The sequence below is a fragment of the Aegilops tauschii genome, chromosome 1 (assembly GCF_002575655.3).
Source record: "Aegilops tauschii subsp. strangulata cultivar AL8/78 chromosome 1, Aet v6.0, whole genome shotgun sequence".
In the NCBI taxonomy this organism is placed as follows: Eukaryota; Viridiplantae; Streptophyta; class Magnoliopsida; order Poales; family Poaceae; genus Aegilops; species Aegilops tauschii.
In genome coordinates, this window is record NC_053035.3 from 493,511,346 (window position 1) to 493,528,575 (window position 17,230).

Consider the following 17,230-nt stretch of genomic DNA (forward strand, 5'->3'; position numbering starts at 1 on the left):
TTATGATATTTTTTTGAGAATTTCGGGCGACCGTGGCGATGGTCAAACGGCAAAATCCCAGCACCACCATCATCCACCGAAATTGTGTGTCTGGCTCTACCGCCCCAACTACAGTCGCAGGCGCAGACTTCTCCGCTTCCTTCTACCCTGCCAACGCCAAGAGACGCCGACGGCTCGCCGATGCCGACCGGACGACAGCAACGCACGTACGTACGGGCAAAATGGGTGTGGCGGGGATGAATCCCGGTGCCCCGCCGCACAGCCCGCCTGTCACCTCGGTTCGCCCACGTAGGTCCTCCTGCTAGCGCACGATATCTAGCTGGTCGATGGATGCATTTCTTTTTCCTTTTTGCTGGAGGTCGATCGATGCATTGTGGGTTTATTACTAGACACGGGGAGCTGTATTTGTATCCGGACTTCCACAGGCCCCAGCTCAAGCTAAATATTACTATCCCTTAAGAAATCGCTTATTGTCAAAATTTGTCCGCGTCAATGTCTCTTCTTTTTTCTGCGGGTTAATGTCTCTTTTTATATAAGCTCGTAAAAATATTTTCTTGCAACCTCTTGGCATCTCTTTTTCTTGGAGGATTTTTTTTTTCAATCTATTCATCGTTTGTCATGTCAGTACAAGAAACAACCGATAATAACAAAACTTGCATTCAGATCTATATTCCACCCAGCGACGACTACAGGAACCAGAACGAGCCAAAGGCATTGCCGCCGTCATCGCCCCCCTTTGCCGGAGTCAGGCAAAACTTGTTGTGGTAACAATTGTGAAGTCGTCGTGCTAATGCCCAACTGGACAAGCGCATCAGAACAATAACCGCCACCGATGAAGAGAAGTATAGATCGAAAGATTCGTCCTATAGACACACGAGCGGATATTAGATCCACGAAAGACCAACACAGGTCGAATCCCATGAGTTCAGCATGAGACACACATCTGCACGCCCTTCAACGACGCTAGACGCACCGCCGTGATGGGGGGCTAAACGAAGAGAACCTTAGGGGGTGGGGGCGTCGCCTTACGTTCCTAAGCAAAGACACAACCCACAATTGATCTAAAAAACCCTAAGATGGAGCACGAACCACTACTGGAATTAGCTAATTTGCCGTCTGCCAAGTCTTTGCCGTCCGCTAGCTGACGGCAAAGAAGGTCTTTGCCGTCCGCTTGCAGAAAACGGACGGCAAAGAGTAGGCAGATGGCAAAAAAGGTCTTTGCCATCTGCCTACTCTTTGCCGTCAGCTAGCGGACGGCAGACGACAAAGAGGGTGGTGGTCCCAACTAACGAGCTGATTAAAAAAAACTTAACGTCCCCCCTCTTTGCCGTCAGCTAGCGGATGGCAAAGAGGAAAAAAAAGCTGACGACAAAGGTTTGGCGGACGGCAAAGAACTAACCTACCTAACGGCGAGACCCACCCCGCCCTGGATCCATCTCTCTGTTTCTCTCCTCTCTCCTCCCCGAGCCACCACGCCGCCGCCCCCGCCACCCACCAGCCGCCCCCGCCACCCGCCGCCACCCCCACCACCCGCCGCCGCCTCCACCCCGTGCCGCCGCCCCCGCCACCCGCCGCCACCCCCACCAGCCGCCCCCCCACCTGCCGCCGCCCCCGCCACCCGCCGCCACCCCCACCACCCGCCGCCCCCGCCACCCGCCGCCGCCCCCACCCCGTGCCGTCGCCCCACCACCCCGCCGCCCCGGCGCCGCACCACCCCGTTGCCGCCGCCCCCGCCACCGCGGTCCGGTGAGTTATTTTTTTCTTTTTTTGCTGTTTAATTGTTAGTGTTAGGTTTAGTGCTAGATATATATGTGTTAGTGTTAGATTTAGTGCATGGGTTTTAGATAATTAGTCATATAATTAAAAGAAGTAGAAAAAAGATGAAAAAAGAAGAAGAAGAAAAGAAGAATATGTAGAAGGGGAAGAAGAAGAAGAAGAAGAAGAAGAAGAGGAGGGGACAAGAAGAAGAAGAAGAAGAAAGTGTAGGAGAAGAAGAGGAGGGGAGAAGAAGAAGAAGAAAGTGTAGGAGAAGAAGAGGAGGGGAGAAGAAGAAGAAAGTGTAGGTGTGGGAGAAGAAGAGGAGGGGAGAAGAAGAAGAAGAAGAAGAAGAAGAAGAAGAAGAAGAAGAAGAAGAAAAGAAGAATATGTAGAAGGTGCTCTTTGGACCGCCACCCGTCGCCGCCCCCGCCACTAGCCACCCGCCGCCACCCCCCACCCGCCCACCCAGCGCCTCTCGCCCCGTCGCCCCGACCACCCGCCGCCCCCTTGCCCCGTCGCCCCACCGCCCGCCGCCGCCCCGTCGCCCCGCACCCCTCCCCTGCGGCGCCCCTTCCACGCCGGCCAGCCGCCCCCTCCCCTCCCCTGCGTGGCCGTCCCCGCCCCATCCCGCCGCGGCCTCCCCCTCCACCGGGCCGCCGCGGGGCGGGGACGGCCGCCGCGGTATTCAATTTTTTATGTTGTACTTGATGATGATACATAAGTGATATACATATTATTATTCATGTCGGTATTTTTTTATGTTGTACTAATTTCGTTTACTCTTTGTCATGGCAGGTGTTGAAAGATGGTGGGCACTGGTCGGGAGCGCTCCGAGGCCCCTTCTTCGTCGGTGCGTGGTGGGAGGTCTTCCATTCCACACGCACCTCTCCGCCGAGCGTTGCTGGACAGTATGGCGACATCACCGGGCCCTTCTTCATCGACAGCGGTGCCCAGCAGGGGACAAGGTAAGTGAGGGAAGAAGAGAGGAGTTGGAGCACGTGGTCGCGGGAGAGGAGGTAGGGTGACTGCTAGGGCGCCTTCCTTGCCGCCACCCCCAGTTGTTTCACCCGAGCACGTGACTGCTAGGGTGGACTCGTCCGAGGAGGAGGCTACACGGACTCCGGTCCACGAGCCTTCGGCCCACGAGCCTCGGGTCGACGGGCCTTCGGCCCACGAGCCTTGGGTCGACGCGCCTTCGACCCATGAGACCCCGGAGGAGCACACGTTTGGATGGGGTACCTGGCCGGATGAGCCTGAGGGGCCGAGTGGCCATGCTGATGATGGCGGGGAGCCGACTGATATTGAGGAGGGGGGGCACCGTCTACGAGCGTGGTTGTACACGGCTTCCGTCAGTGCCGGCGACCCGCGAGCAGAGGTGGTTGATTTTCCCTGATGGGGAGAGGTAAGTGCATTTAATCCTTTTGTACCTTCTGCATTCACGTTTCTTCAAATATCTAATGCGTTGGCCTTGTCATGCTGTAGGGGTTGGGACCACCATCACAGTGTCCGCCGGCCCAACTCCGTCCTTGGAGTGCTTTGCCGGTAAAACTTCCCCGGGTTTATCACGTTGCCTGGTAAGGGTCGGCTTCCAGAGCTTGGATTGAGCTGGGAGCACTACTTGGCTGCCCCGGCCCCGCCGGGTGAGATTATCGACGGTGTCTTGTGCGACACGAGGACAGATGTGGTGATCAGAAAGTTCTGGGTAATTTCTTCTTTACACATTTAAAAATCTTCAACTAGCTAGTTATTAATTGTACTAATCAATATTGTCTCATTTGATTGCAGACATTCTACAGGTGTGAGGAGGGATACGAGGAGGAGGCGGCAAATGTTATCGAGAACGTCTGCAAGCGCCTACTATAGAACTTACGGCACGAGGCTTGGGTGCAGGCTGTTCGAGACTACTACGCCTTGCGTGGTATCAAGAAGCCCAAGCCGGCGTGCCGCGATAAGTTCCTGAGTAAGGAGCAGTACATGAAGGTAATTATTAAGGCCTTGTACTTACTTCCTTCATTTAGTAATTCATAGCCGTAGCGCTCAAGTTTCTATTTGCTAACTTAGGCGCCTCCGAGATGGTGTGCGGATCGGATGGATTGTTGGGAGGTGTTGGTCAATGAGTGGTGCTCAAAAGAATGGCTAGCCGTCCACAACGCGGCCAAGGACAAACGTGCCCAAATGGAAGGTGTGCCACACCATCAAGGCAGCTCCAACTTATATCAGTTCGGGCGGAACTGGGTATGTGGTTTGCTTCACGATTCATGCAATTCATTCATCATGTTAGCTTGAGCCCTTTAATTACTAATTTACTTTGTTTCTCTCTTTCAGGCACGCTACAATAAGGCGGATAAGGTGCCAGAGGTGTACGACCTGTATGCCATGGCCCACACTGCCTCTTTCAAGAAAGTCAAGGCATTCTCTCCGTCTGACCTCGATGATGCAAACAACTTCACCAACATCTCCTCCCACGACAAGCTCGTGAAATATAGAGATGAGGGGAAGGCGAGGAAAGGGGAGGACTTTAACCCGAGCCAGGGTCCCATTGATCCAGAGCTGGTGATGATATCTGGTGGCGGGAGGTCCCATGGCTCCATAGCCAGTGGAGATGGACTTATCCGTTGTCCTAGCACTCTCCCGGAGATCAAGGCGCGCCAGTCGAGCTCCGCTCCTGAGATAAGGCCTCGTGAACGGCCAGTCCAACTCGCCATCAAGGTTAGTTATACGCACTCAGTTATCTTTCTCCATTACATTGTCTGTGCTTCCATCAATGATTACAAATGGTAACGAGGAGTGGTGTTGCAGGCTACTATACAGAGTGAGAGAGATAGAACGGAGAAACTTCTGGCGGAGGCGGTGGAGAGGCAGCGGGAGTTGGAGGAGAGGACGACAACGATGTTGGAGGAGGAGAGGGCACGGAATGACATGCAGGCAAGGGCCATGTACGAGCTCCTTGTGGTAAGTTTCTTCTGCAGATTAGCCAAAACATTCATGTAGTGAGTCGTCAAAACCAAATGTGAAGTCTGTGTGCGAGAAGACCGGTCAGACCGCTCCGCCGATGCCAGTGATTGCTCCTGGGACCACGGTGAGTTTAATTTGAATGGACATTACTTGATAGTCTTAACATTTGAGTGTCATCATGCTAACGAGACATTGGAAATGATCTTTGGTGCAGCGTAACTCCAGACAAGCATCGCACGATCCTTCTCCAGCTACCGGCACGAGCCTGCTCGCTCCTACACCTCCATGATCATGGTAAGTTTCTCTAGTGTTTTGCTTAACAAATGCATAAAGACCTAGACTTAGCCTTATTTCCTCCAAAATGCTTACCACAATGACCTAGACTTAGCTTTATTTCCTCCAAAATGACTTAATAAGCTTACTGACCTTCAAAACCATCCATTTTACCTAAGTTAGCTCTAAAACGATCTATACTTAGCTTTGTTTCCTCCAAAATGACCAAAGTTAGCTTTAATATGCTTAGTTAACTAGGTTTGCTCAATAATGACATGTACTTAGCTTACTTATGTCAAAAATGGCATAATTAGCTTAGTTAGCTCATAAACGATCCATTTTACCTAAGTTAATTCTAAAATGACCCATTTTACCTTAGTTAGCTCATAAACGATCCATTTTACCCAAGTTAGCTCTAAAATGACCCATTTTACCTTACTTAGCTCATAAATGATCCATTTTACCCAAGTTAGCTCTAAAATGGCCCATTTTACCTTACTTAGCTCATAAATGATCCATCTTACCTAGGTTAGCTCTAAAATGATGCATTTTACCTAAGTTAGCTCATAAGCGATCCATTTCACCTAGGTTAGCTCATAAACGATCCATTTCACCTAAGTTAGCTCACAAACGATCAATTTCACCTAAATTAGCTCATAAATGTCATATATTCTTCTTCTTCTTCATTTTCTTCTTCTTCTTCTTCTTCTTCTTCTTCTAATCTTCTTCTTCTAACTTTCTTATTTCCCATTTTGCAGAATTCATTCGCTTCACGGAAGCTAGCATAGATGGAGTGCTTGTTTGGATGAACTATGTTTCTTTTGTATCGATGAACTATGCATGTATGGTAGGATGACACTATTGTAATATGTATGATTGGATGCATGTATGTGGAACTTGCTATGTATGGTTGATGGAACTATGCATGTATGATGAAATTATATGTGTTGGATATCTCATATGTTTGCTGTGAACTTGTCATGTGAAAAATATATATGTATCATCTATTTGCTATGAAAATGGTTGGGTATCAGAAAAAACAGAAAAAAGAGGCAATGCAAACTCTTTGCCGTCTGCCACCGACGGCAACGGGCTCTTTGCCATCCGTGGAGGACGGCAAAGAAGCCACGTGGCAACCACCTGTGCTTCCTGGCAGCTGACCCATTTGGTCAGTTTGCCTATAGTGGCAGACGGCAAAGGCTTGAGGCTCTTTGCCATCAGCCACGGACGGCAAAGACTGCCGTTAGCCACCTAACGGACTAACAATGAATTTATTGCCGTCGGCTTTCTTTGCCGTCCGCCGCTGATGGCAAAGGCCCCTTTGCCGTCCGCTTCAAAAAGCAGACGGCAAAGAAGCTCTTTACCGTAGCCTACTTTGCCGGAGCCTTTTGCCGTCCGCGGCAGACGGCAAAGGCCTTTGCCGTCCGCCATCCTTGCCTTTGCCGTCTGCCGTGGCAGACGGCAAAGTAGCTGATTCCTGTAGTGAACCCTCCCGTCGGCAAGGGCCGGGAACCACTGCGCCATGGCCCTAAGACCACAGGAGACGAGGCAGACCGACGGCGCCGCCAACGAAAGGCGGAGGAACCCTAATCGCCTGTGGAGTCGAAAGAGGAGGAGAAGGGGCACGCATGACGTTGTTGGCACCTCCTCTCACATCCTTTGTAAACAAAGCCTTCTGCTATATATCACTCAACCAACCTTTCTCTCTCAACCACACAGTCCTCAAGAGTTAAATGGTGCGAGAAGAGAAAATATTGTGCTTTGCTACCCATGAAGCAAACCACATCGCCAATGGCACCTCCTCTCCTCGACTATTCGACTCAATGTTACAACCTATTAGAATTTTTTTTTTGCGGATAAACCTATTAGAAAATTTGACTACTAATGAGATCTAAAAGCAGTGCTTGATGATTTCCATACACATAAGATCAACATTGCTAGGTTCAACTACGGGATCATTACTTTCGTACCAAAAACCAGTGATCCTAAATCCAGCTTTGTGGGTGAAACTGAATCTGAAATTTGAAACAAACAACAATTTCGAATCAGCTTTGCGCGTGAAGCCAACTTTGCCAGTGAAACCGAATTTGGAATCTAAAACAAAGAATTATTTCGAATTAGCTTTCCCAGTAAAGCTGAAACTGAATTTTGGTCATTTTCAGTGCAATTTGTTGAAGCGCCTCAAATTGTACTTCAGTGGCGACAGGCGATTAGAATCAAATCCAAGATAAAACTAATGGGGCCTTATATCACTACGAAACGGGTTTGCCATTGAAGTGAATCAACAAGTGATTTTGAATCCAATTAAAGCTGAAACAAATAGGGCCTAAACAGATCCCAAAATTCACACACATCCGCCTGTTGAATGTCGATTTTAAAGTTTTCACTAAAATTCTTATGATTAGACTAGTGCGATAGTTGGTTCTATAATTTCCCCATATTATCTTTATTAAGGCGGGTTCATAATGGAAGGTGTGTTAATCTTACATGAAGCCCTTAACTCAATTCATGTTAAAAAGAAAACTGCTATGCTTTTAGAAGTTGAAATGGTCTTTTGTCAACAACATGTTAACCTTGAAAGTAGATCGGAAGGATCCAACCTGATGACACACGAATGTAGCGAACAAAGACCGGACCCGAGGAGATCCACCAAAGACAAGCACCGACCAAATCCCGCAAGATCCGTCGGAGACACACCTCCACACACCCTCCAACGATGCTAGATGCACCACTGGGATGGGGGCTAGGCGGAGAGAACCTTATTCCATCTTCTGGGAGCCGCTGTCGTTTCTCCTTCCCGAGCCAGACACAAAGCCTAACAAAACTCAAAAAAATTATCGATAAACGGAGCCCTCCTGTTGGCAAGGACCAAGATCCACCACGCCTCCATGGCCCAAGGGCCACCGGAGACGAGGCGGACCGGCAGTGGCGACGATGGGTGGTAGGGGATCCAGGTTGTTATTGGAAAGGCGACGACGGCTGGGCACTTGGCAGGGACATGCTTTATCTCCATCATTGATTGATTTAGTTGTTGATGCTCTTGCTATTATCATGGATAAAGTAGAAAACAAGGGTTTATTAGAGGGGTTTTAGAGGAGGTTACGGAAGGAGGAGAAAACATGCTGCAATATGCAGATGATAGTATTCTTTCCACGTGATGACATTTCTAATGCATTTTCTTTTGAAAACTATCATATGTGCTTTCAAACATATGTATGGTTTGGAAGTTGAATTTATCAAAAGTGAAATTTTCTTGTTTGGGGATGTTGAAGGTATACCAGGCCATAAGCTGAGTTGGGTCGGGCTTCAGGACGGGCCTAATAAAACCCGCAGCAGAAAACCTAGGCCTGACCCAGAGCGGCCGTCGGGCCTAGATTTCAGGCCCAAGCCCAGCCCATTAGTGGAAAATCCGTTGGGCCTCGGGTCAGCCTCTTCCTTAAAATGCAAACATGCCAAGCCCAAGCCTGACCCGACCCGGCCTTCGGGCTCTAAACTTAGGCCCAGGTCTGGCCTGTGGGCAAGACCGGGCCGGGCCGAGTTGGGCTATTTCGGGCCCGGTTGGGTCGGGCCGACCGGGCCGGGTTTCCCATGGCTAGGTACAGTCGCAGGTAATGAGAATATATATAGAAAAACCTTTACTTGTCAGGTTGGGCTTTGCTATGAAATACTTTGGCATTCATCTTAACTAAATTAGAATTAGAATTAGGGATTGGAGATCTTATATATGAAGACAAATATGAAAAGTTATGTGTTTGCTGGTAAGGTAGAATGTTGAATATTACTGGTAGGTTTGCTCTGGTACACTCTTCTCTAAGTAATATTCCTATGTTTATGATTTCCTTCTAACCAATTCCTATGGGGGTGAAGAAAATAGTTGATTTATTCAGAGCTAGAATTACCTGGTAAGGAGACAAAGATAAAAGGAAGTATCATTTGGTTATATGGACTGAAGTTTGTCAACTTAAAAAAACAAGGGGTGGGGCTTGGTATTCTTAACTTGAATTTGGTGAACAAAGCCTTTCTAGCCAAATGGCTATGGAAGTTAGAAACTGAAGAGGGTCTCTGGTAGACTATTTTATTAAATAAATAAGTTAATAGTGATTGTCTATTTGGCGTGAAACATAAGATAGGAGACTCCCAGTTTTGGGCTGGGCTTCTATCAGCAAGGGAGTTTTTTTTCAAATATGTCACAAAAAATGTAGGAAATTGTAGGAATATTAGATTATTGGAAGATTGATGGGTGGATGATAAACTACTTAACCAATCCTACCCTAGGTTGTATGTCATTTGCTTCACTAGAAACATCAAGCTGAGAGATGTGATGGAGAAAGGTCTAGATCATTTTAATTTCAGGAGAACCTTGTGGGTAGATTAACACAATGGAATGAAATCAAGGAGACATGTGTTGCGAATGAACTAAAAGAGGAGAAAAAAAACTTTACTTTGGTCTCTTACCGCTGATGGCAAATATACCATTAAATAATTTTATAAGAAACTAGTTGTCAATAAGTTGCATTTTCCATTCAATTTTTTGTGAAAAGTTCAAGGCCTTTCTTTGGTTAACTGTGCGCAATAGTGTGTTCAACAAAAACAACGTGCCAAAATGGGGGTGGACATGGAGCACAAAATATGTATTTTGTGGTACCGATGAAACCACCGATCTATGGAGCCTCTTTACAGTGCACTTTTAGTTTACCTGAATTTGGGAAGGAGAAAAAAAATGAAGCTCTATTTGTGCATTTCAGGACTGCTATGGTCTATCTGGACGTGCAGAAATGATACATGATTTCTACACAAGAGGATGCTTGATCCTTTTGTGATTCTTCATAAATCTTGCTCTCTTATAAGTTCTTGGAAAAAACAAGAAGATCAAAGGGCGTTGATGTGGGGGTAAAACTTCTATGAACGAGTGGCACGCGAGGTGTTCAATACTTCTCGCGGGTGGTGCACTAGAGTCATGTGGATTACTTGTGGCTGATGGATGAGAAATGAAGATGTTCTGGTGGCTACTCTCTGGCAAGCTGATCAACTTCATTCTATCCTCCTGTTGGTGGCTTTGTTTTACTTTTATGTCCTCTTTCGTATGATTGTTCATGTTGTGGACCTGTAACTTCCTCTTAGTTTCCCTGTTGCTATGTTATCCTCGATTTGGTTTGTAAGCATGCTAATATGGATGTTGCTCCTTTCACTAGTAGAAAACAGGGCTTTCGTTCGGGCATGGCAAGCCCATTAGTCCCGGTTCAGTCACGAACCGGAACCCATGGGGGCATTCGTCCCGGTTCGTGAGCCCAGGGGGCCGGCCGGGGCCTCGTGGGCATTGGTCCCGGTTCGTATGGAACCATTTGTCCCGGTTCGAGGCACGAACCGGGACTAATGGGCCTCGCTCCTGGCCCACAACCATTGGTCCCGGTTCTTGGCATGAACCGGGACAGAAGGCCCGGATTTAGTACCGGTTCATGCCACGAACCGGGACCAATGAGGTGCCTATATATACCCCTCGCCCGCGAGCAGAGCACTCTAGTGCTTTGTTTTTCTCTGGCCGGCGAGGGGAGGGCTTTGTGGTGCTCTAGCTCACCTCCTATGCACATGAGGTGTTCGATGAAATGCCCGAGCCACACTAGTTAAGCTTTGTCCTCTCGAAGCTCGACCTCAAAGCTCCATTTTCCTCGAGATTTGTCTAGGTTTAGCGGCCCGTCACGTCCCATTCCCGTCTTCACCGCCGTCGACCGCCCGCGCCGATCTCGTCGCCGGCACCACCGTGGTGAGCCTCTTGTTCTTATCTTCTTTTTGAAAGAAAAAAATTCTTACTTTAGATAGATACTTGTCTAATTTTCTTACTATTTTATTCCTTCTTATTACATAGTGCGATGGTTTTGGTATCCGCCCCCGTCGGCCCTCGTCCTGTCTATGATTCGGATGTGGTATATATTATCTTTTTATAACTATTTGATTCATTTATTGTTTATGACAAATATACCGACCAACGTGACATAGATTTTATTTATCTAGGAGGTGGTTGAACCGGAAATTCTAACCGACCCTATTGTCGAGAGGTTAAATTTAGTTGAAGAAGAAAACAATTACTTGAAGGAAAAAATAAAAAAAATTGAGGAGGAGAAGATGATATTGGAGTTGCATGTTGTGGATGTCGTCGATGATCACAAGATCAAGATGGATGCAATGCGCTTGAAGATTAGAAAGATTAGAAAATATGCCATTCATACCGAGGCTTGGTATCATTATGCCGTTGGATCAATTGTTACCTTGGTTGCGATTATGATCGCATTTGTTTTCGCATTGAAATGTTTTACATAGTTTCAATGTATGGTTTAATTAATTAGATGCTCTGGAGAGCTATATATATATTGTTAGATGAGAACTATGTATGTACTTTGGTTCTAATGTGATGATGAACTTCTATTAATTTGGTCACTTAATTATCTATTCATGATGTTCTGTAATGGTTTTTGACACACTTAATTATATATAATGCACGCAGATGAACCGGCTATGGATGTACGGTGACAGACACACCTCCGAGTACATGAAGGGCGTGCATGATTTTCTCGAAGTGGCTGAGGCAAACAAGCAGAATGGTTTTATGTGTTGTCCATGCCCTATATGTGGGAATACGAAGTCTTACTCTGACCGGAAAATCCTTCACGCCCACCTGCTTTACAAGGGTTTCATGCCACACTATAATGTTTGGACGAGGCACGGAGAAATGGGGGTTATGATGGAAGACGGCGAAGAAGAAGAGGACGATGACAACTATGTGCCCCCTGAATACGGTGATGCTGCAACGGGGGAAGCTGCTGAAGATCAAGAGGAACCAGACGATGTGCCCAATGATGCTGCAAGGGGGGAAGCTGCTGAAGATCAAGAGGAACCAGTGCCCGATGATGATGATCTCCGCCGGGTCATAGTCGATGCAAGGACGCAATGCGAAAGTCAAAAGGAGAAGCTGAAGTTCGATCGCATGTTAGAGGATCACAAAAAAGGGTTGTACCCCAATTGCGAAGATGGCAACACAAAGCTCGGTACCGTACTGGAATTGTTGCAGTGGAAGGCAGAGAATGCTGTGCCTGGCAAAGGATTTGAGAAGCTATTGAAAATATTGAAGAAGAAGCTTCCAAAGGATAACTAATTGCCCGACAGTACATACGCAACAAAGAAGGTCGTATGCCCTCTAGGATTGGAGGTGCAGAAGATACATGCATGCCCTAATGACTGCATCCTCTACCGTGGTGCGTACAAGGATCTGAACGCATGCCCGGTATGCGGTGCATTGCGGTATAAGATCAGACGAGATGACCCTGGTGATGTTGACGGCGAGCCCCCCAGGAAGAGGGTTCCTGCGAAGGTGATGTGGTATGCTCCTATAATACCACGGTTGAAACGTTTGTTCAGAAACGAAGAGCATGCCAAGTTGATGCGATGGCACAGTGAGGACCGTAAGAAAGACGGGAAGTTGAGAGCACCCGCTGACGGGTCGCAGTGGAGAAAAATCAAGAGAAAGTACTGGGCTGAGTTTGCAGCTGACCCAAGGAACGTATGGTTTGGTTTAAGCGCGGATGGCATTAATCCTTTCGGGGAGCAGAGCAGCAATCACATCACCTGGCCCGTGACTCTATGTATGTATAACCTTCCTCCTTGGATGTGCATGAAGCGGAAGTTCATTATGATGCCAGTTCTCATCCAAGGCCCTAAGCAACCCGGCAACGACATTGATGTGTACCTAAGGCCATTAGTTGAAGAACTTTTACAGCTGTGGAATGGAAACGGTGTACGTACGTGGGATGAGCACAAACAGGAGGAATTTAACCTGCACGCGTTGCTGTTTGTAACCATCAACGATTGGCCCGCTCTCAGTAACCTTTCAGGACAGACAAACAAGGGATACCACGCATGCACGCACTGTTTAGATGACACTGAAAGTATATACCTAGACAAAAGCAGGAAGAATGTGTACCTGGGCCATCGTCGATTTCTTCCGACCAACCATCAATGTCGAAAGAAAGACAAGCATTTCAAAGGCGAGGCAGATCACCGGAAGAAGCCCACCATGCGTATCGGTGATCACGTACTTGCTATGGTCAATGATTTACACGTAATCTTTGGAAAGGGTCCCGGCGGACTAGCTGTTCCGAATGACGCTGAGGGACACGCACCCATGTGGAAGAAGAAATCTATATTTTGGGACCTACCCTACTGGAAAGAGCTAGAGGTCCGCTCTTGAATCGACGTGATGCACGTGAGGAAGAACCTTTGCGTGAACCTGCTAGGCTTCTTGGGCGTGTATGGGAAGACAAAAGATACACCTGAGGCACGGGAGGACCTGCAACGTTTGCACGAAAAAGACGGCATGCCTCCGAAGCAGTATGAAGGTCGTGCCAGCTACGCTCTTACGAAAGAAGAGAAAGAAATCTTCTTTGAATGCCTGCTCAGTATGAAGGTCCCGACTGGCTTCTCATCGAATATAAAGGGAATAATAAATATGCCAGAGAAAAAGTTCCAGAACCTAAAGTCTCATGACTGCCACGTGATTATGACGCAACTGCTTCCGGTTGCATTGAGGGGGCTTCTACCGGAAAACGTCCGATTAGCCATTGTGAAGCTATGTGCATTCCTCAATGCAATCTCTCAGAAGGTGATCGATCCAGAAATCATACCAAGGCTAAGGAGTGATGTGGCACAATGTCTTGTCAGTTTCGAGCTGGTGTTCCCACCATCCTTCTTCAATATCATGACGCACGTCCTAGTTCATCTAGTCGACGAGATTGTCATTCTGGGGCCCGTATTTCTACACAATATGTTCCCTTTGAGAGGTTCATGGGAGTCCTAAAGAAATATGTCCGTAACCGCGCTAGGCCAGAAGGAAGCATCTCCATGGGCCATCAAACAGTGGATGTCATTGGGTTTTGTGTTGACTTCATTCCTGGCCTTAAGAAGATAGGTCTCCCTAAATCGCGGTATGAGGGGAGACTGACTGGAAAAGGCACGCTTGGAGGGGGGGACTCAATAATATGCAGGGACGGATATTCTTGGTCTCAAGCACACTACACAGTTCTACAGAACTCTACCTTGGTGACCCCGTATGTCGATGAACACAAGAACAGTCTGCGCTCCAAACACCCGGAGCAGTGTGACGACTGGATTACATGTGAACACATTAGGACTTTTAGCAGTTGGTTGGAAACACGTCTCAGAGGTGACACCACTGTTTGTGATGAGTTGTACTCGTTGTCCAGGGGACCATCTTCGACTGTATTGACTTACAAAGGATACGAGATAAATGGGAATACATTTTACACGATCGCCCAAGATCAAAAGAGCACCAACCAAAACAGCGGTGTCCGCTTTGATGCAGCAACCGAGAGGGGAAAGGACACATATTATGGTTACATAATGGACATATGGGAACTTGACTACGGACATGATTTTAAGGTCCCTTTGTTTAAGTGCAAATGGGTCAATCTGTCAGGAGGCGGGGTACAGGTAGACCCACAGTACGGAATGACAACAGTGGATCTGAACAATCTTGGGTACACTGACGAACCGTTCGTCCTAGCCAATGATGTGGCACAGGTTATCTATGTGAAGGACATGTCTACCAGACCGAGGAAAAGAAAAGATAAGGAAGCGAATACATCATACGATGAGCCAAAGCGGCACATAGTTCTTTCAGGAAAAAGGGACATTGTGGGGGTGGAGGGCAAGACAGACATGTCTGAAGATTATGAAAAGTTTCATGAAATTCCTCCCTTCAAAGTCAAGGCTGATCCAAGCATCCTGATAAATGATGAAGATTATCCATGGTTACGACGCAATAAGCAAATGACACAAGCGAAGAAAAAGTGAAGACTTTCTCCCGCAACTATTATGATGATACCATGCCAACTTTGTAATAGATGAGTATGATACCATTGTCCGTTTTGTACAAGAAGTGCATCTAGTTTTTGCCATAACCCTCTCAACTTTCTTGCACATGCTATGTGGATGAAATGATAATACCATGCCACCTTTCAACCTTTTCAGAGTTCATTTAAAATGCTTTTCAATTTTAGGGTCTTATAGCTCAAAATAATTAGTAAATGCATGAAAAATAACAGGCCAAAAATTAAAAATTATGCCACCTACTGGGCCACCACGGCCTGAATACGATTAGAAACCCATCCATGGGCCAGGATTCAGGCCCGCAGAAGGCCCAGTAGGCCCATAGGCATGTACAGAGAGGTTAGGCCCGTAAGCCTGCTTTAGAGAGGAGCTCGACAGCTCAGGCACACCGCACCTTATAAACAGGTGCGGCTCTCTCTTAGCTAGCGAGGTGGGACTAAACTCACCACCACGCCGCTGCGCAAGGCCATTGGTCCCGGTTGGTGGCACGAACCGGGACCAATTCCACCCTTTGGTCCCTGTTGGTGCCACGAACCGGTACTAATGAGGCTGTGGCCCCACGAGCACCTTTAGTACCTGTTCGTGGCACGAACCGGTACTAGAGTTTCTTACTAGCTAAGCAGTTTTTTAGTCCCACCTCGCTAGCTGAGAGGCACTAGGAGCGGTTTATAAGCCCTGAGTGCAGAGACGATGAAGAAGAGGCGCAATGCTCACGTTGCTTAGCTTCAAGCCTTGAGGAATAAGGTAGTCTGCATCGAGCTATGTGCAGTGCAGTCTACACTATTCCGAAAGGCTTGAAGCAAATCAACGCGCATTGTGCCTCTTTTTTATTTTTAATCATTAAAAGCAAAAAGAATTTTCATAAAGAACTTTTTTTGATAGAAACTTTTATAGCAGAAAGAATTATCATAAAGTAAAATAAATAAGTAATTAGAAACAAAATAAAATAAAATAAATAAGTTTTTTGTTGTAAGTAGAAACAAAACAAAATAAATATAGCAAAAAAGAAAACAAAAAAACTAAATACAGCAAAAAGAATTTTCATAAAGAACTAATGGCACTAATAAAAAGTTTATATTTTTTCTAAAACTAATGGCACTAACAGACAGTTTATAATTTTGCTGACCTAAAAGCAAAAATAATTAAAAAATAAAGCAAAAAACAAAATAAAATAAATAATGCAAAAAACAGAACCAAAAAACTGGATTTTTTTTTAAAAAACTGCCACCTATTGGGCCACCACGGCCTGAATACGACTAGAAACCCAACCTGGGCCAGGATTCAGGCCCGCAGAAGGCCCAATAGGCCCACAGACAGCACAGTGTGACATTAGGCCCGTAAGCCTGCATTTGGGAGGAGCTCGAGAGGGCAGCCGCAGTGGGGCTTATAAACCACTCCAAGCCCCTCTCAACTAGCGAGGTGGGACTAAACTTTTGGCCGCGGGCAGCGCAAGGCCTTTGGTCCCGGTTGGTGGCACCAACCGGGACCAATGCCCCCCCCTTTGGTCCCGGTTGGTGCCACCAACCGGGACCAAAGGCCGCCGCTTCCCGCCCTTTGGGCTGCTGAAAAGGGACCTTTGGTCCCGGTTGGTGCCACCAACCGGGACTAAAGGGTGGCATTGGTCCCGGTTGGTGCCACCAACCGGGACCAAAGGTGTGCCTATATAAGCCAACACTTGGGAAATTTTCAGATACCTCGCCAGTTGCCCCCGACGCCGCCAGGCTGCCCGTGCTCGCCGTCGCCGCGCGCTCCTCGTCGCCGTCGCCCCGCGCCCTTGCCTCGACGGGTCGCCGCCCGGTGCTCGTCGCCGTCGCCCTGCCCCCACGCGCCGCCCCGCCTCGTGCTCCCCTGCTCGCGCGCGCCGCCTCGGCGCCCCGAGCCCCCCTGCCCGGCCCGCGCGTGCTCGCCGGCGCCCTCGCCGCCCCCGCCCCGTCCCGCCCCCGCGCGCCGGCGCCCTCGCCGCCCCCGCCGTCGCCATCGTCCTAGCCGCCCCCGCTGTGAGAGCCGCCGCCCCGGCTCTGTTTTTTATTAGTTAATTGTTTTTTGATCATATATGTATATATATAATGTATATGTGTATGTATGTGGCTATATGTTTTTGTTCATATGTGGCTATATGTTTTTTTATTAGTTTAATTTTTTTGTTCATATGTGATGTATATGTGAACAATTTTTTTTTGTATGTATGTAGATGTTCAAAATGTATGAATATATATGTCAAAAATGTTTTTTTGTTCATAGAAAGTTTTTTGTTCATATATAGAAAGTTTTTATATATGACAATGGATATATATTCGATATATATGAGAAATGATGATCCACATGAAAAAGTTTTATATATGCAAAA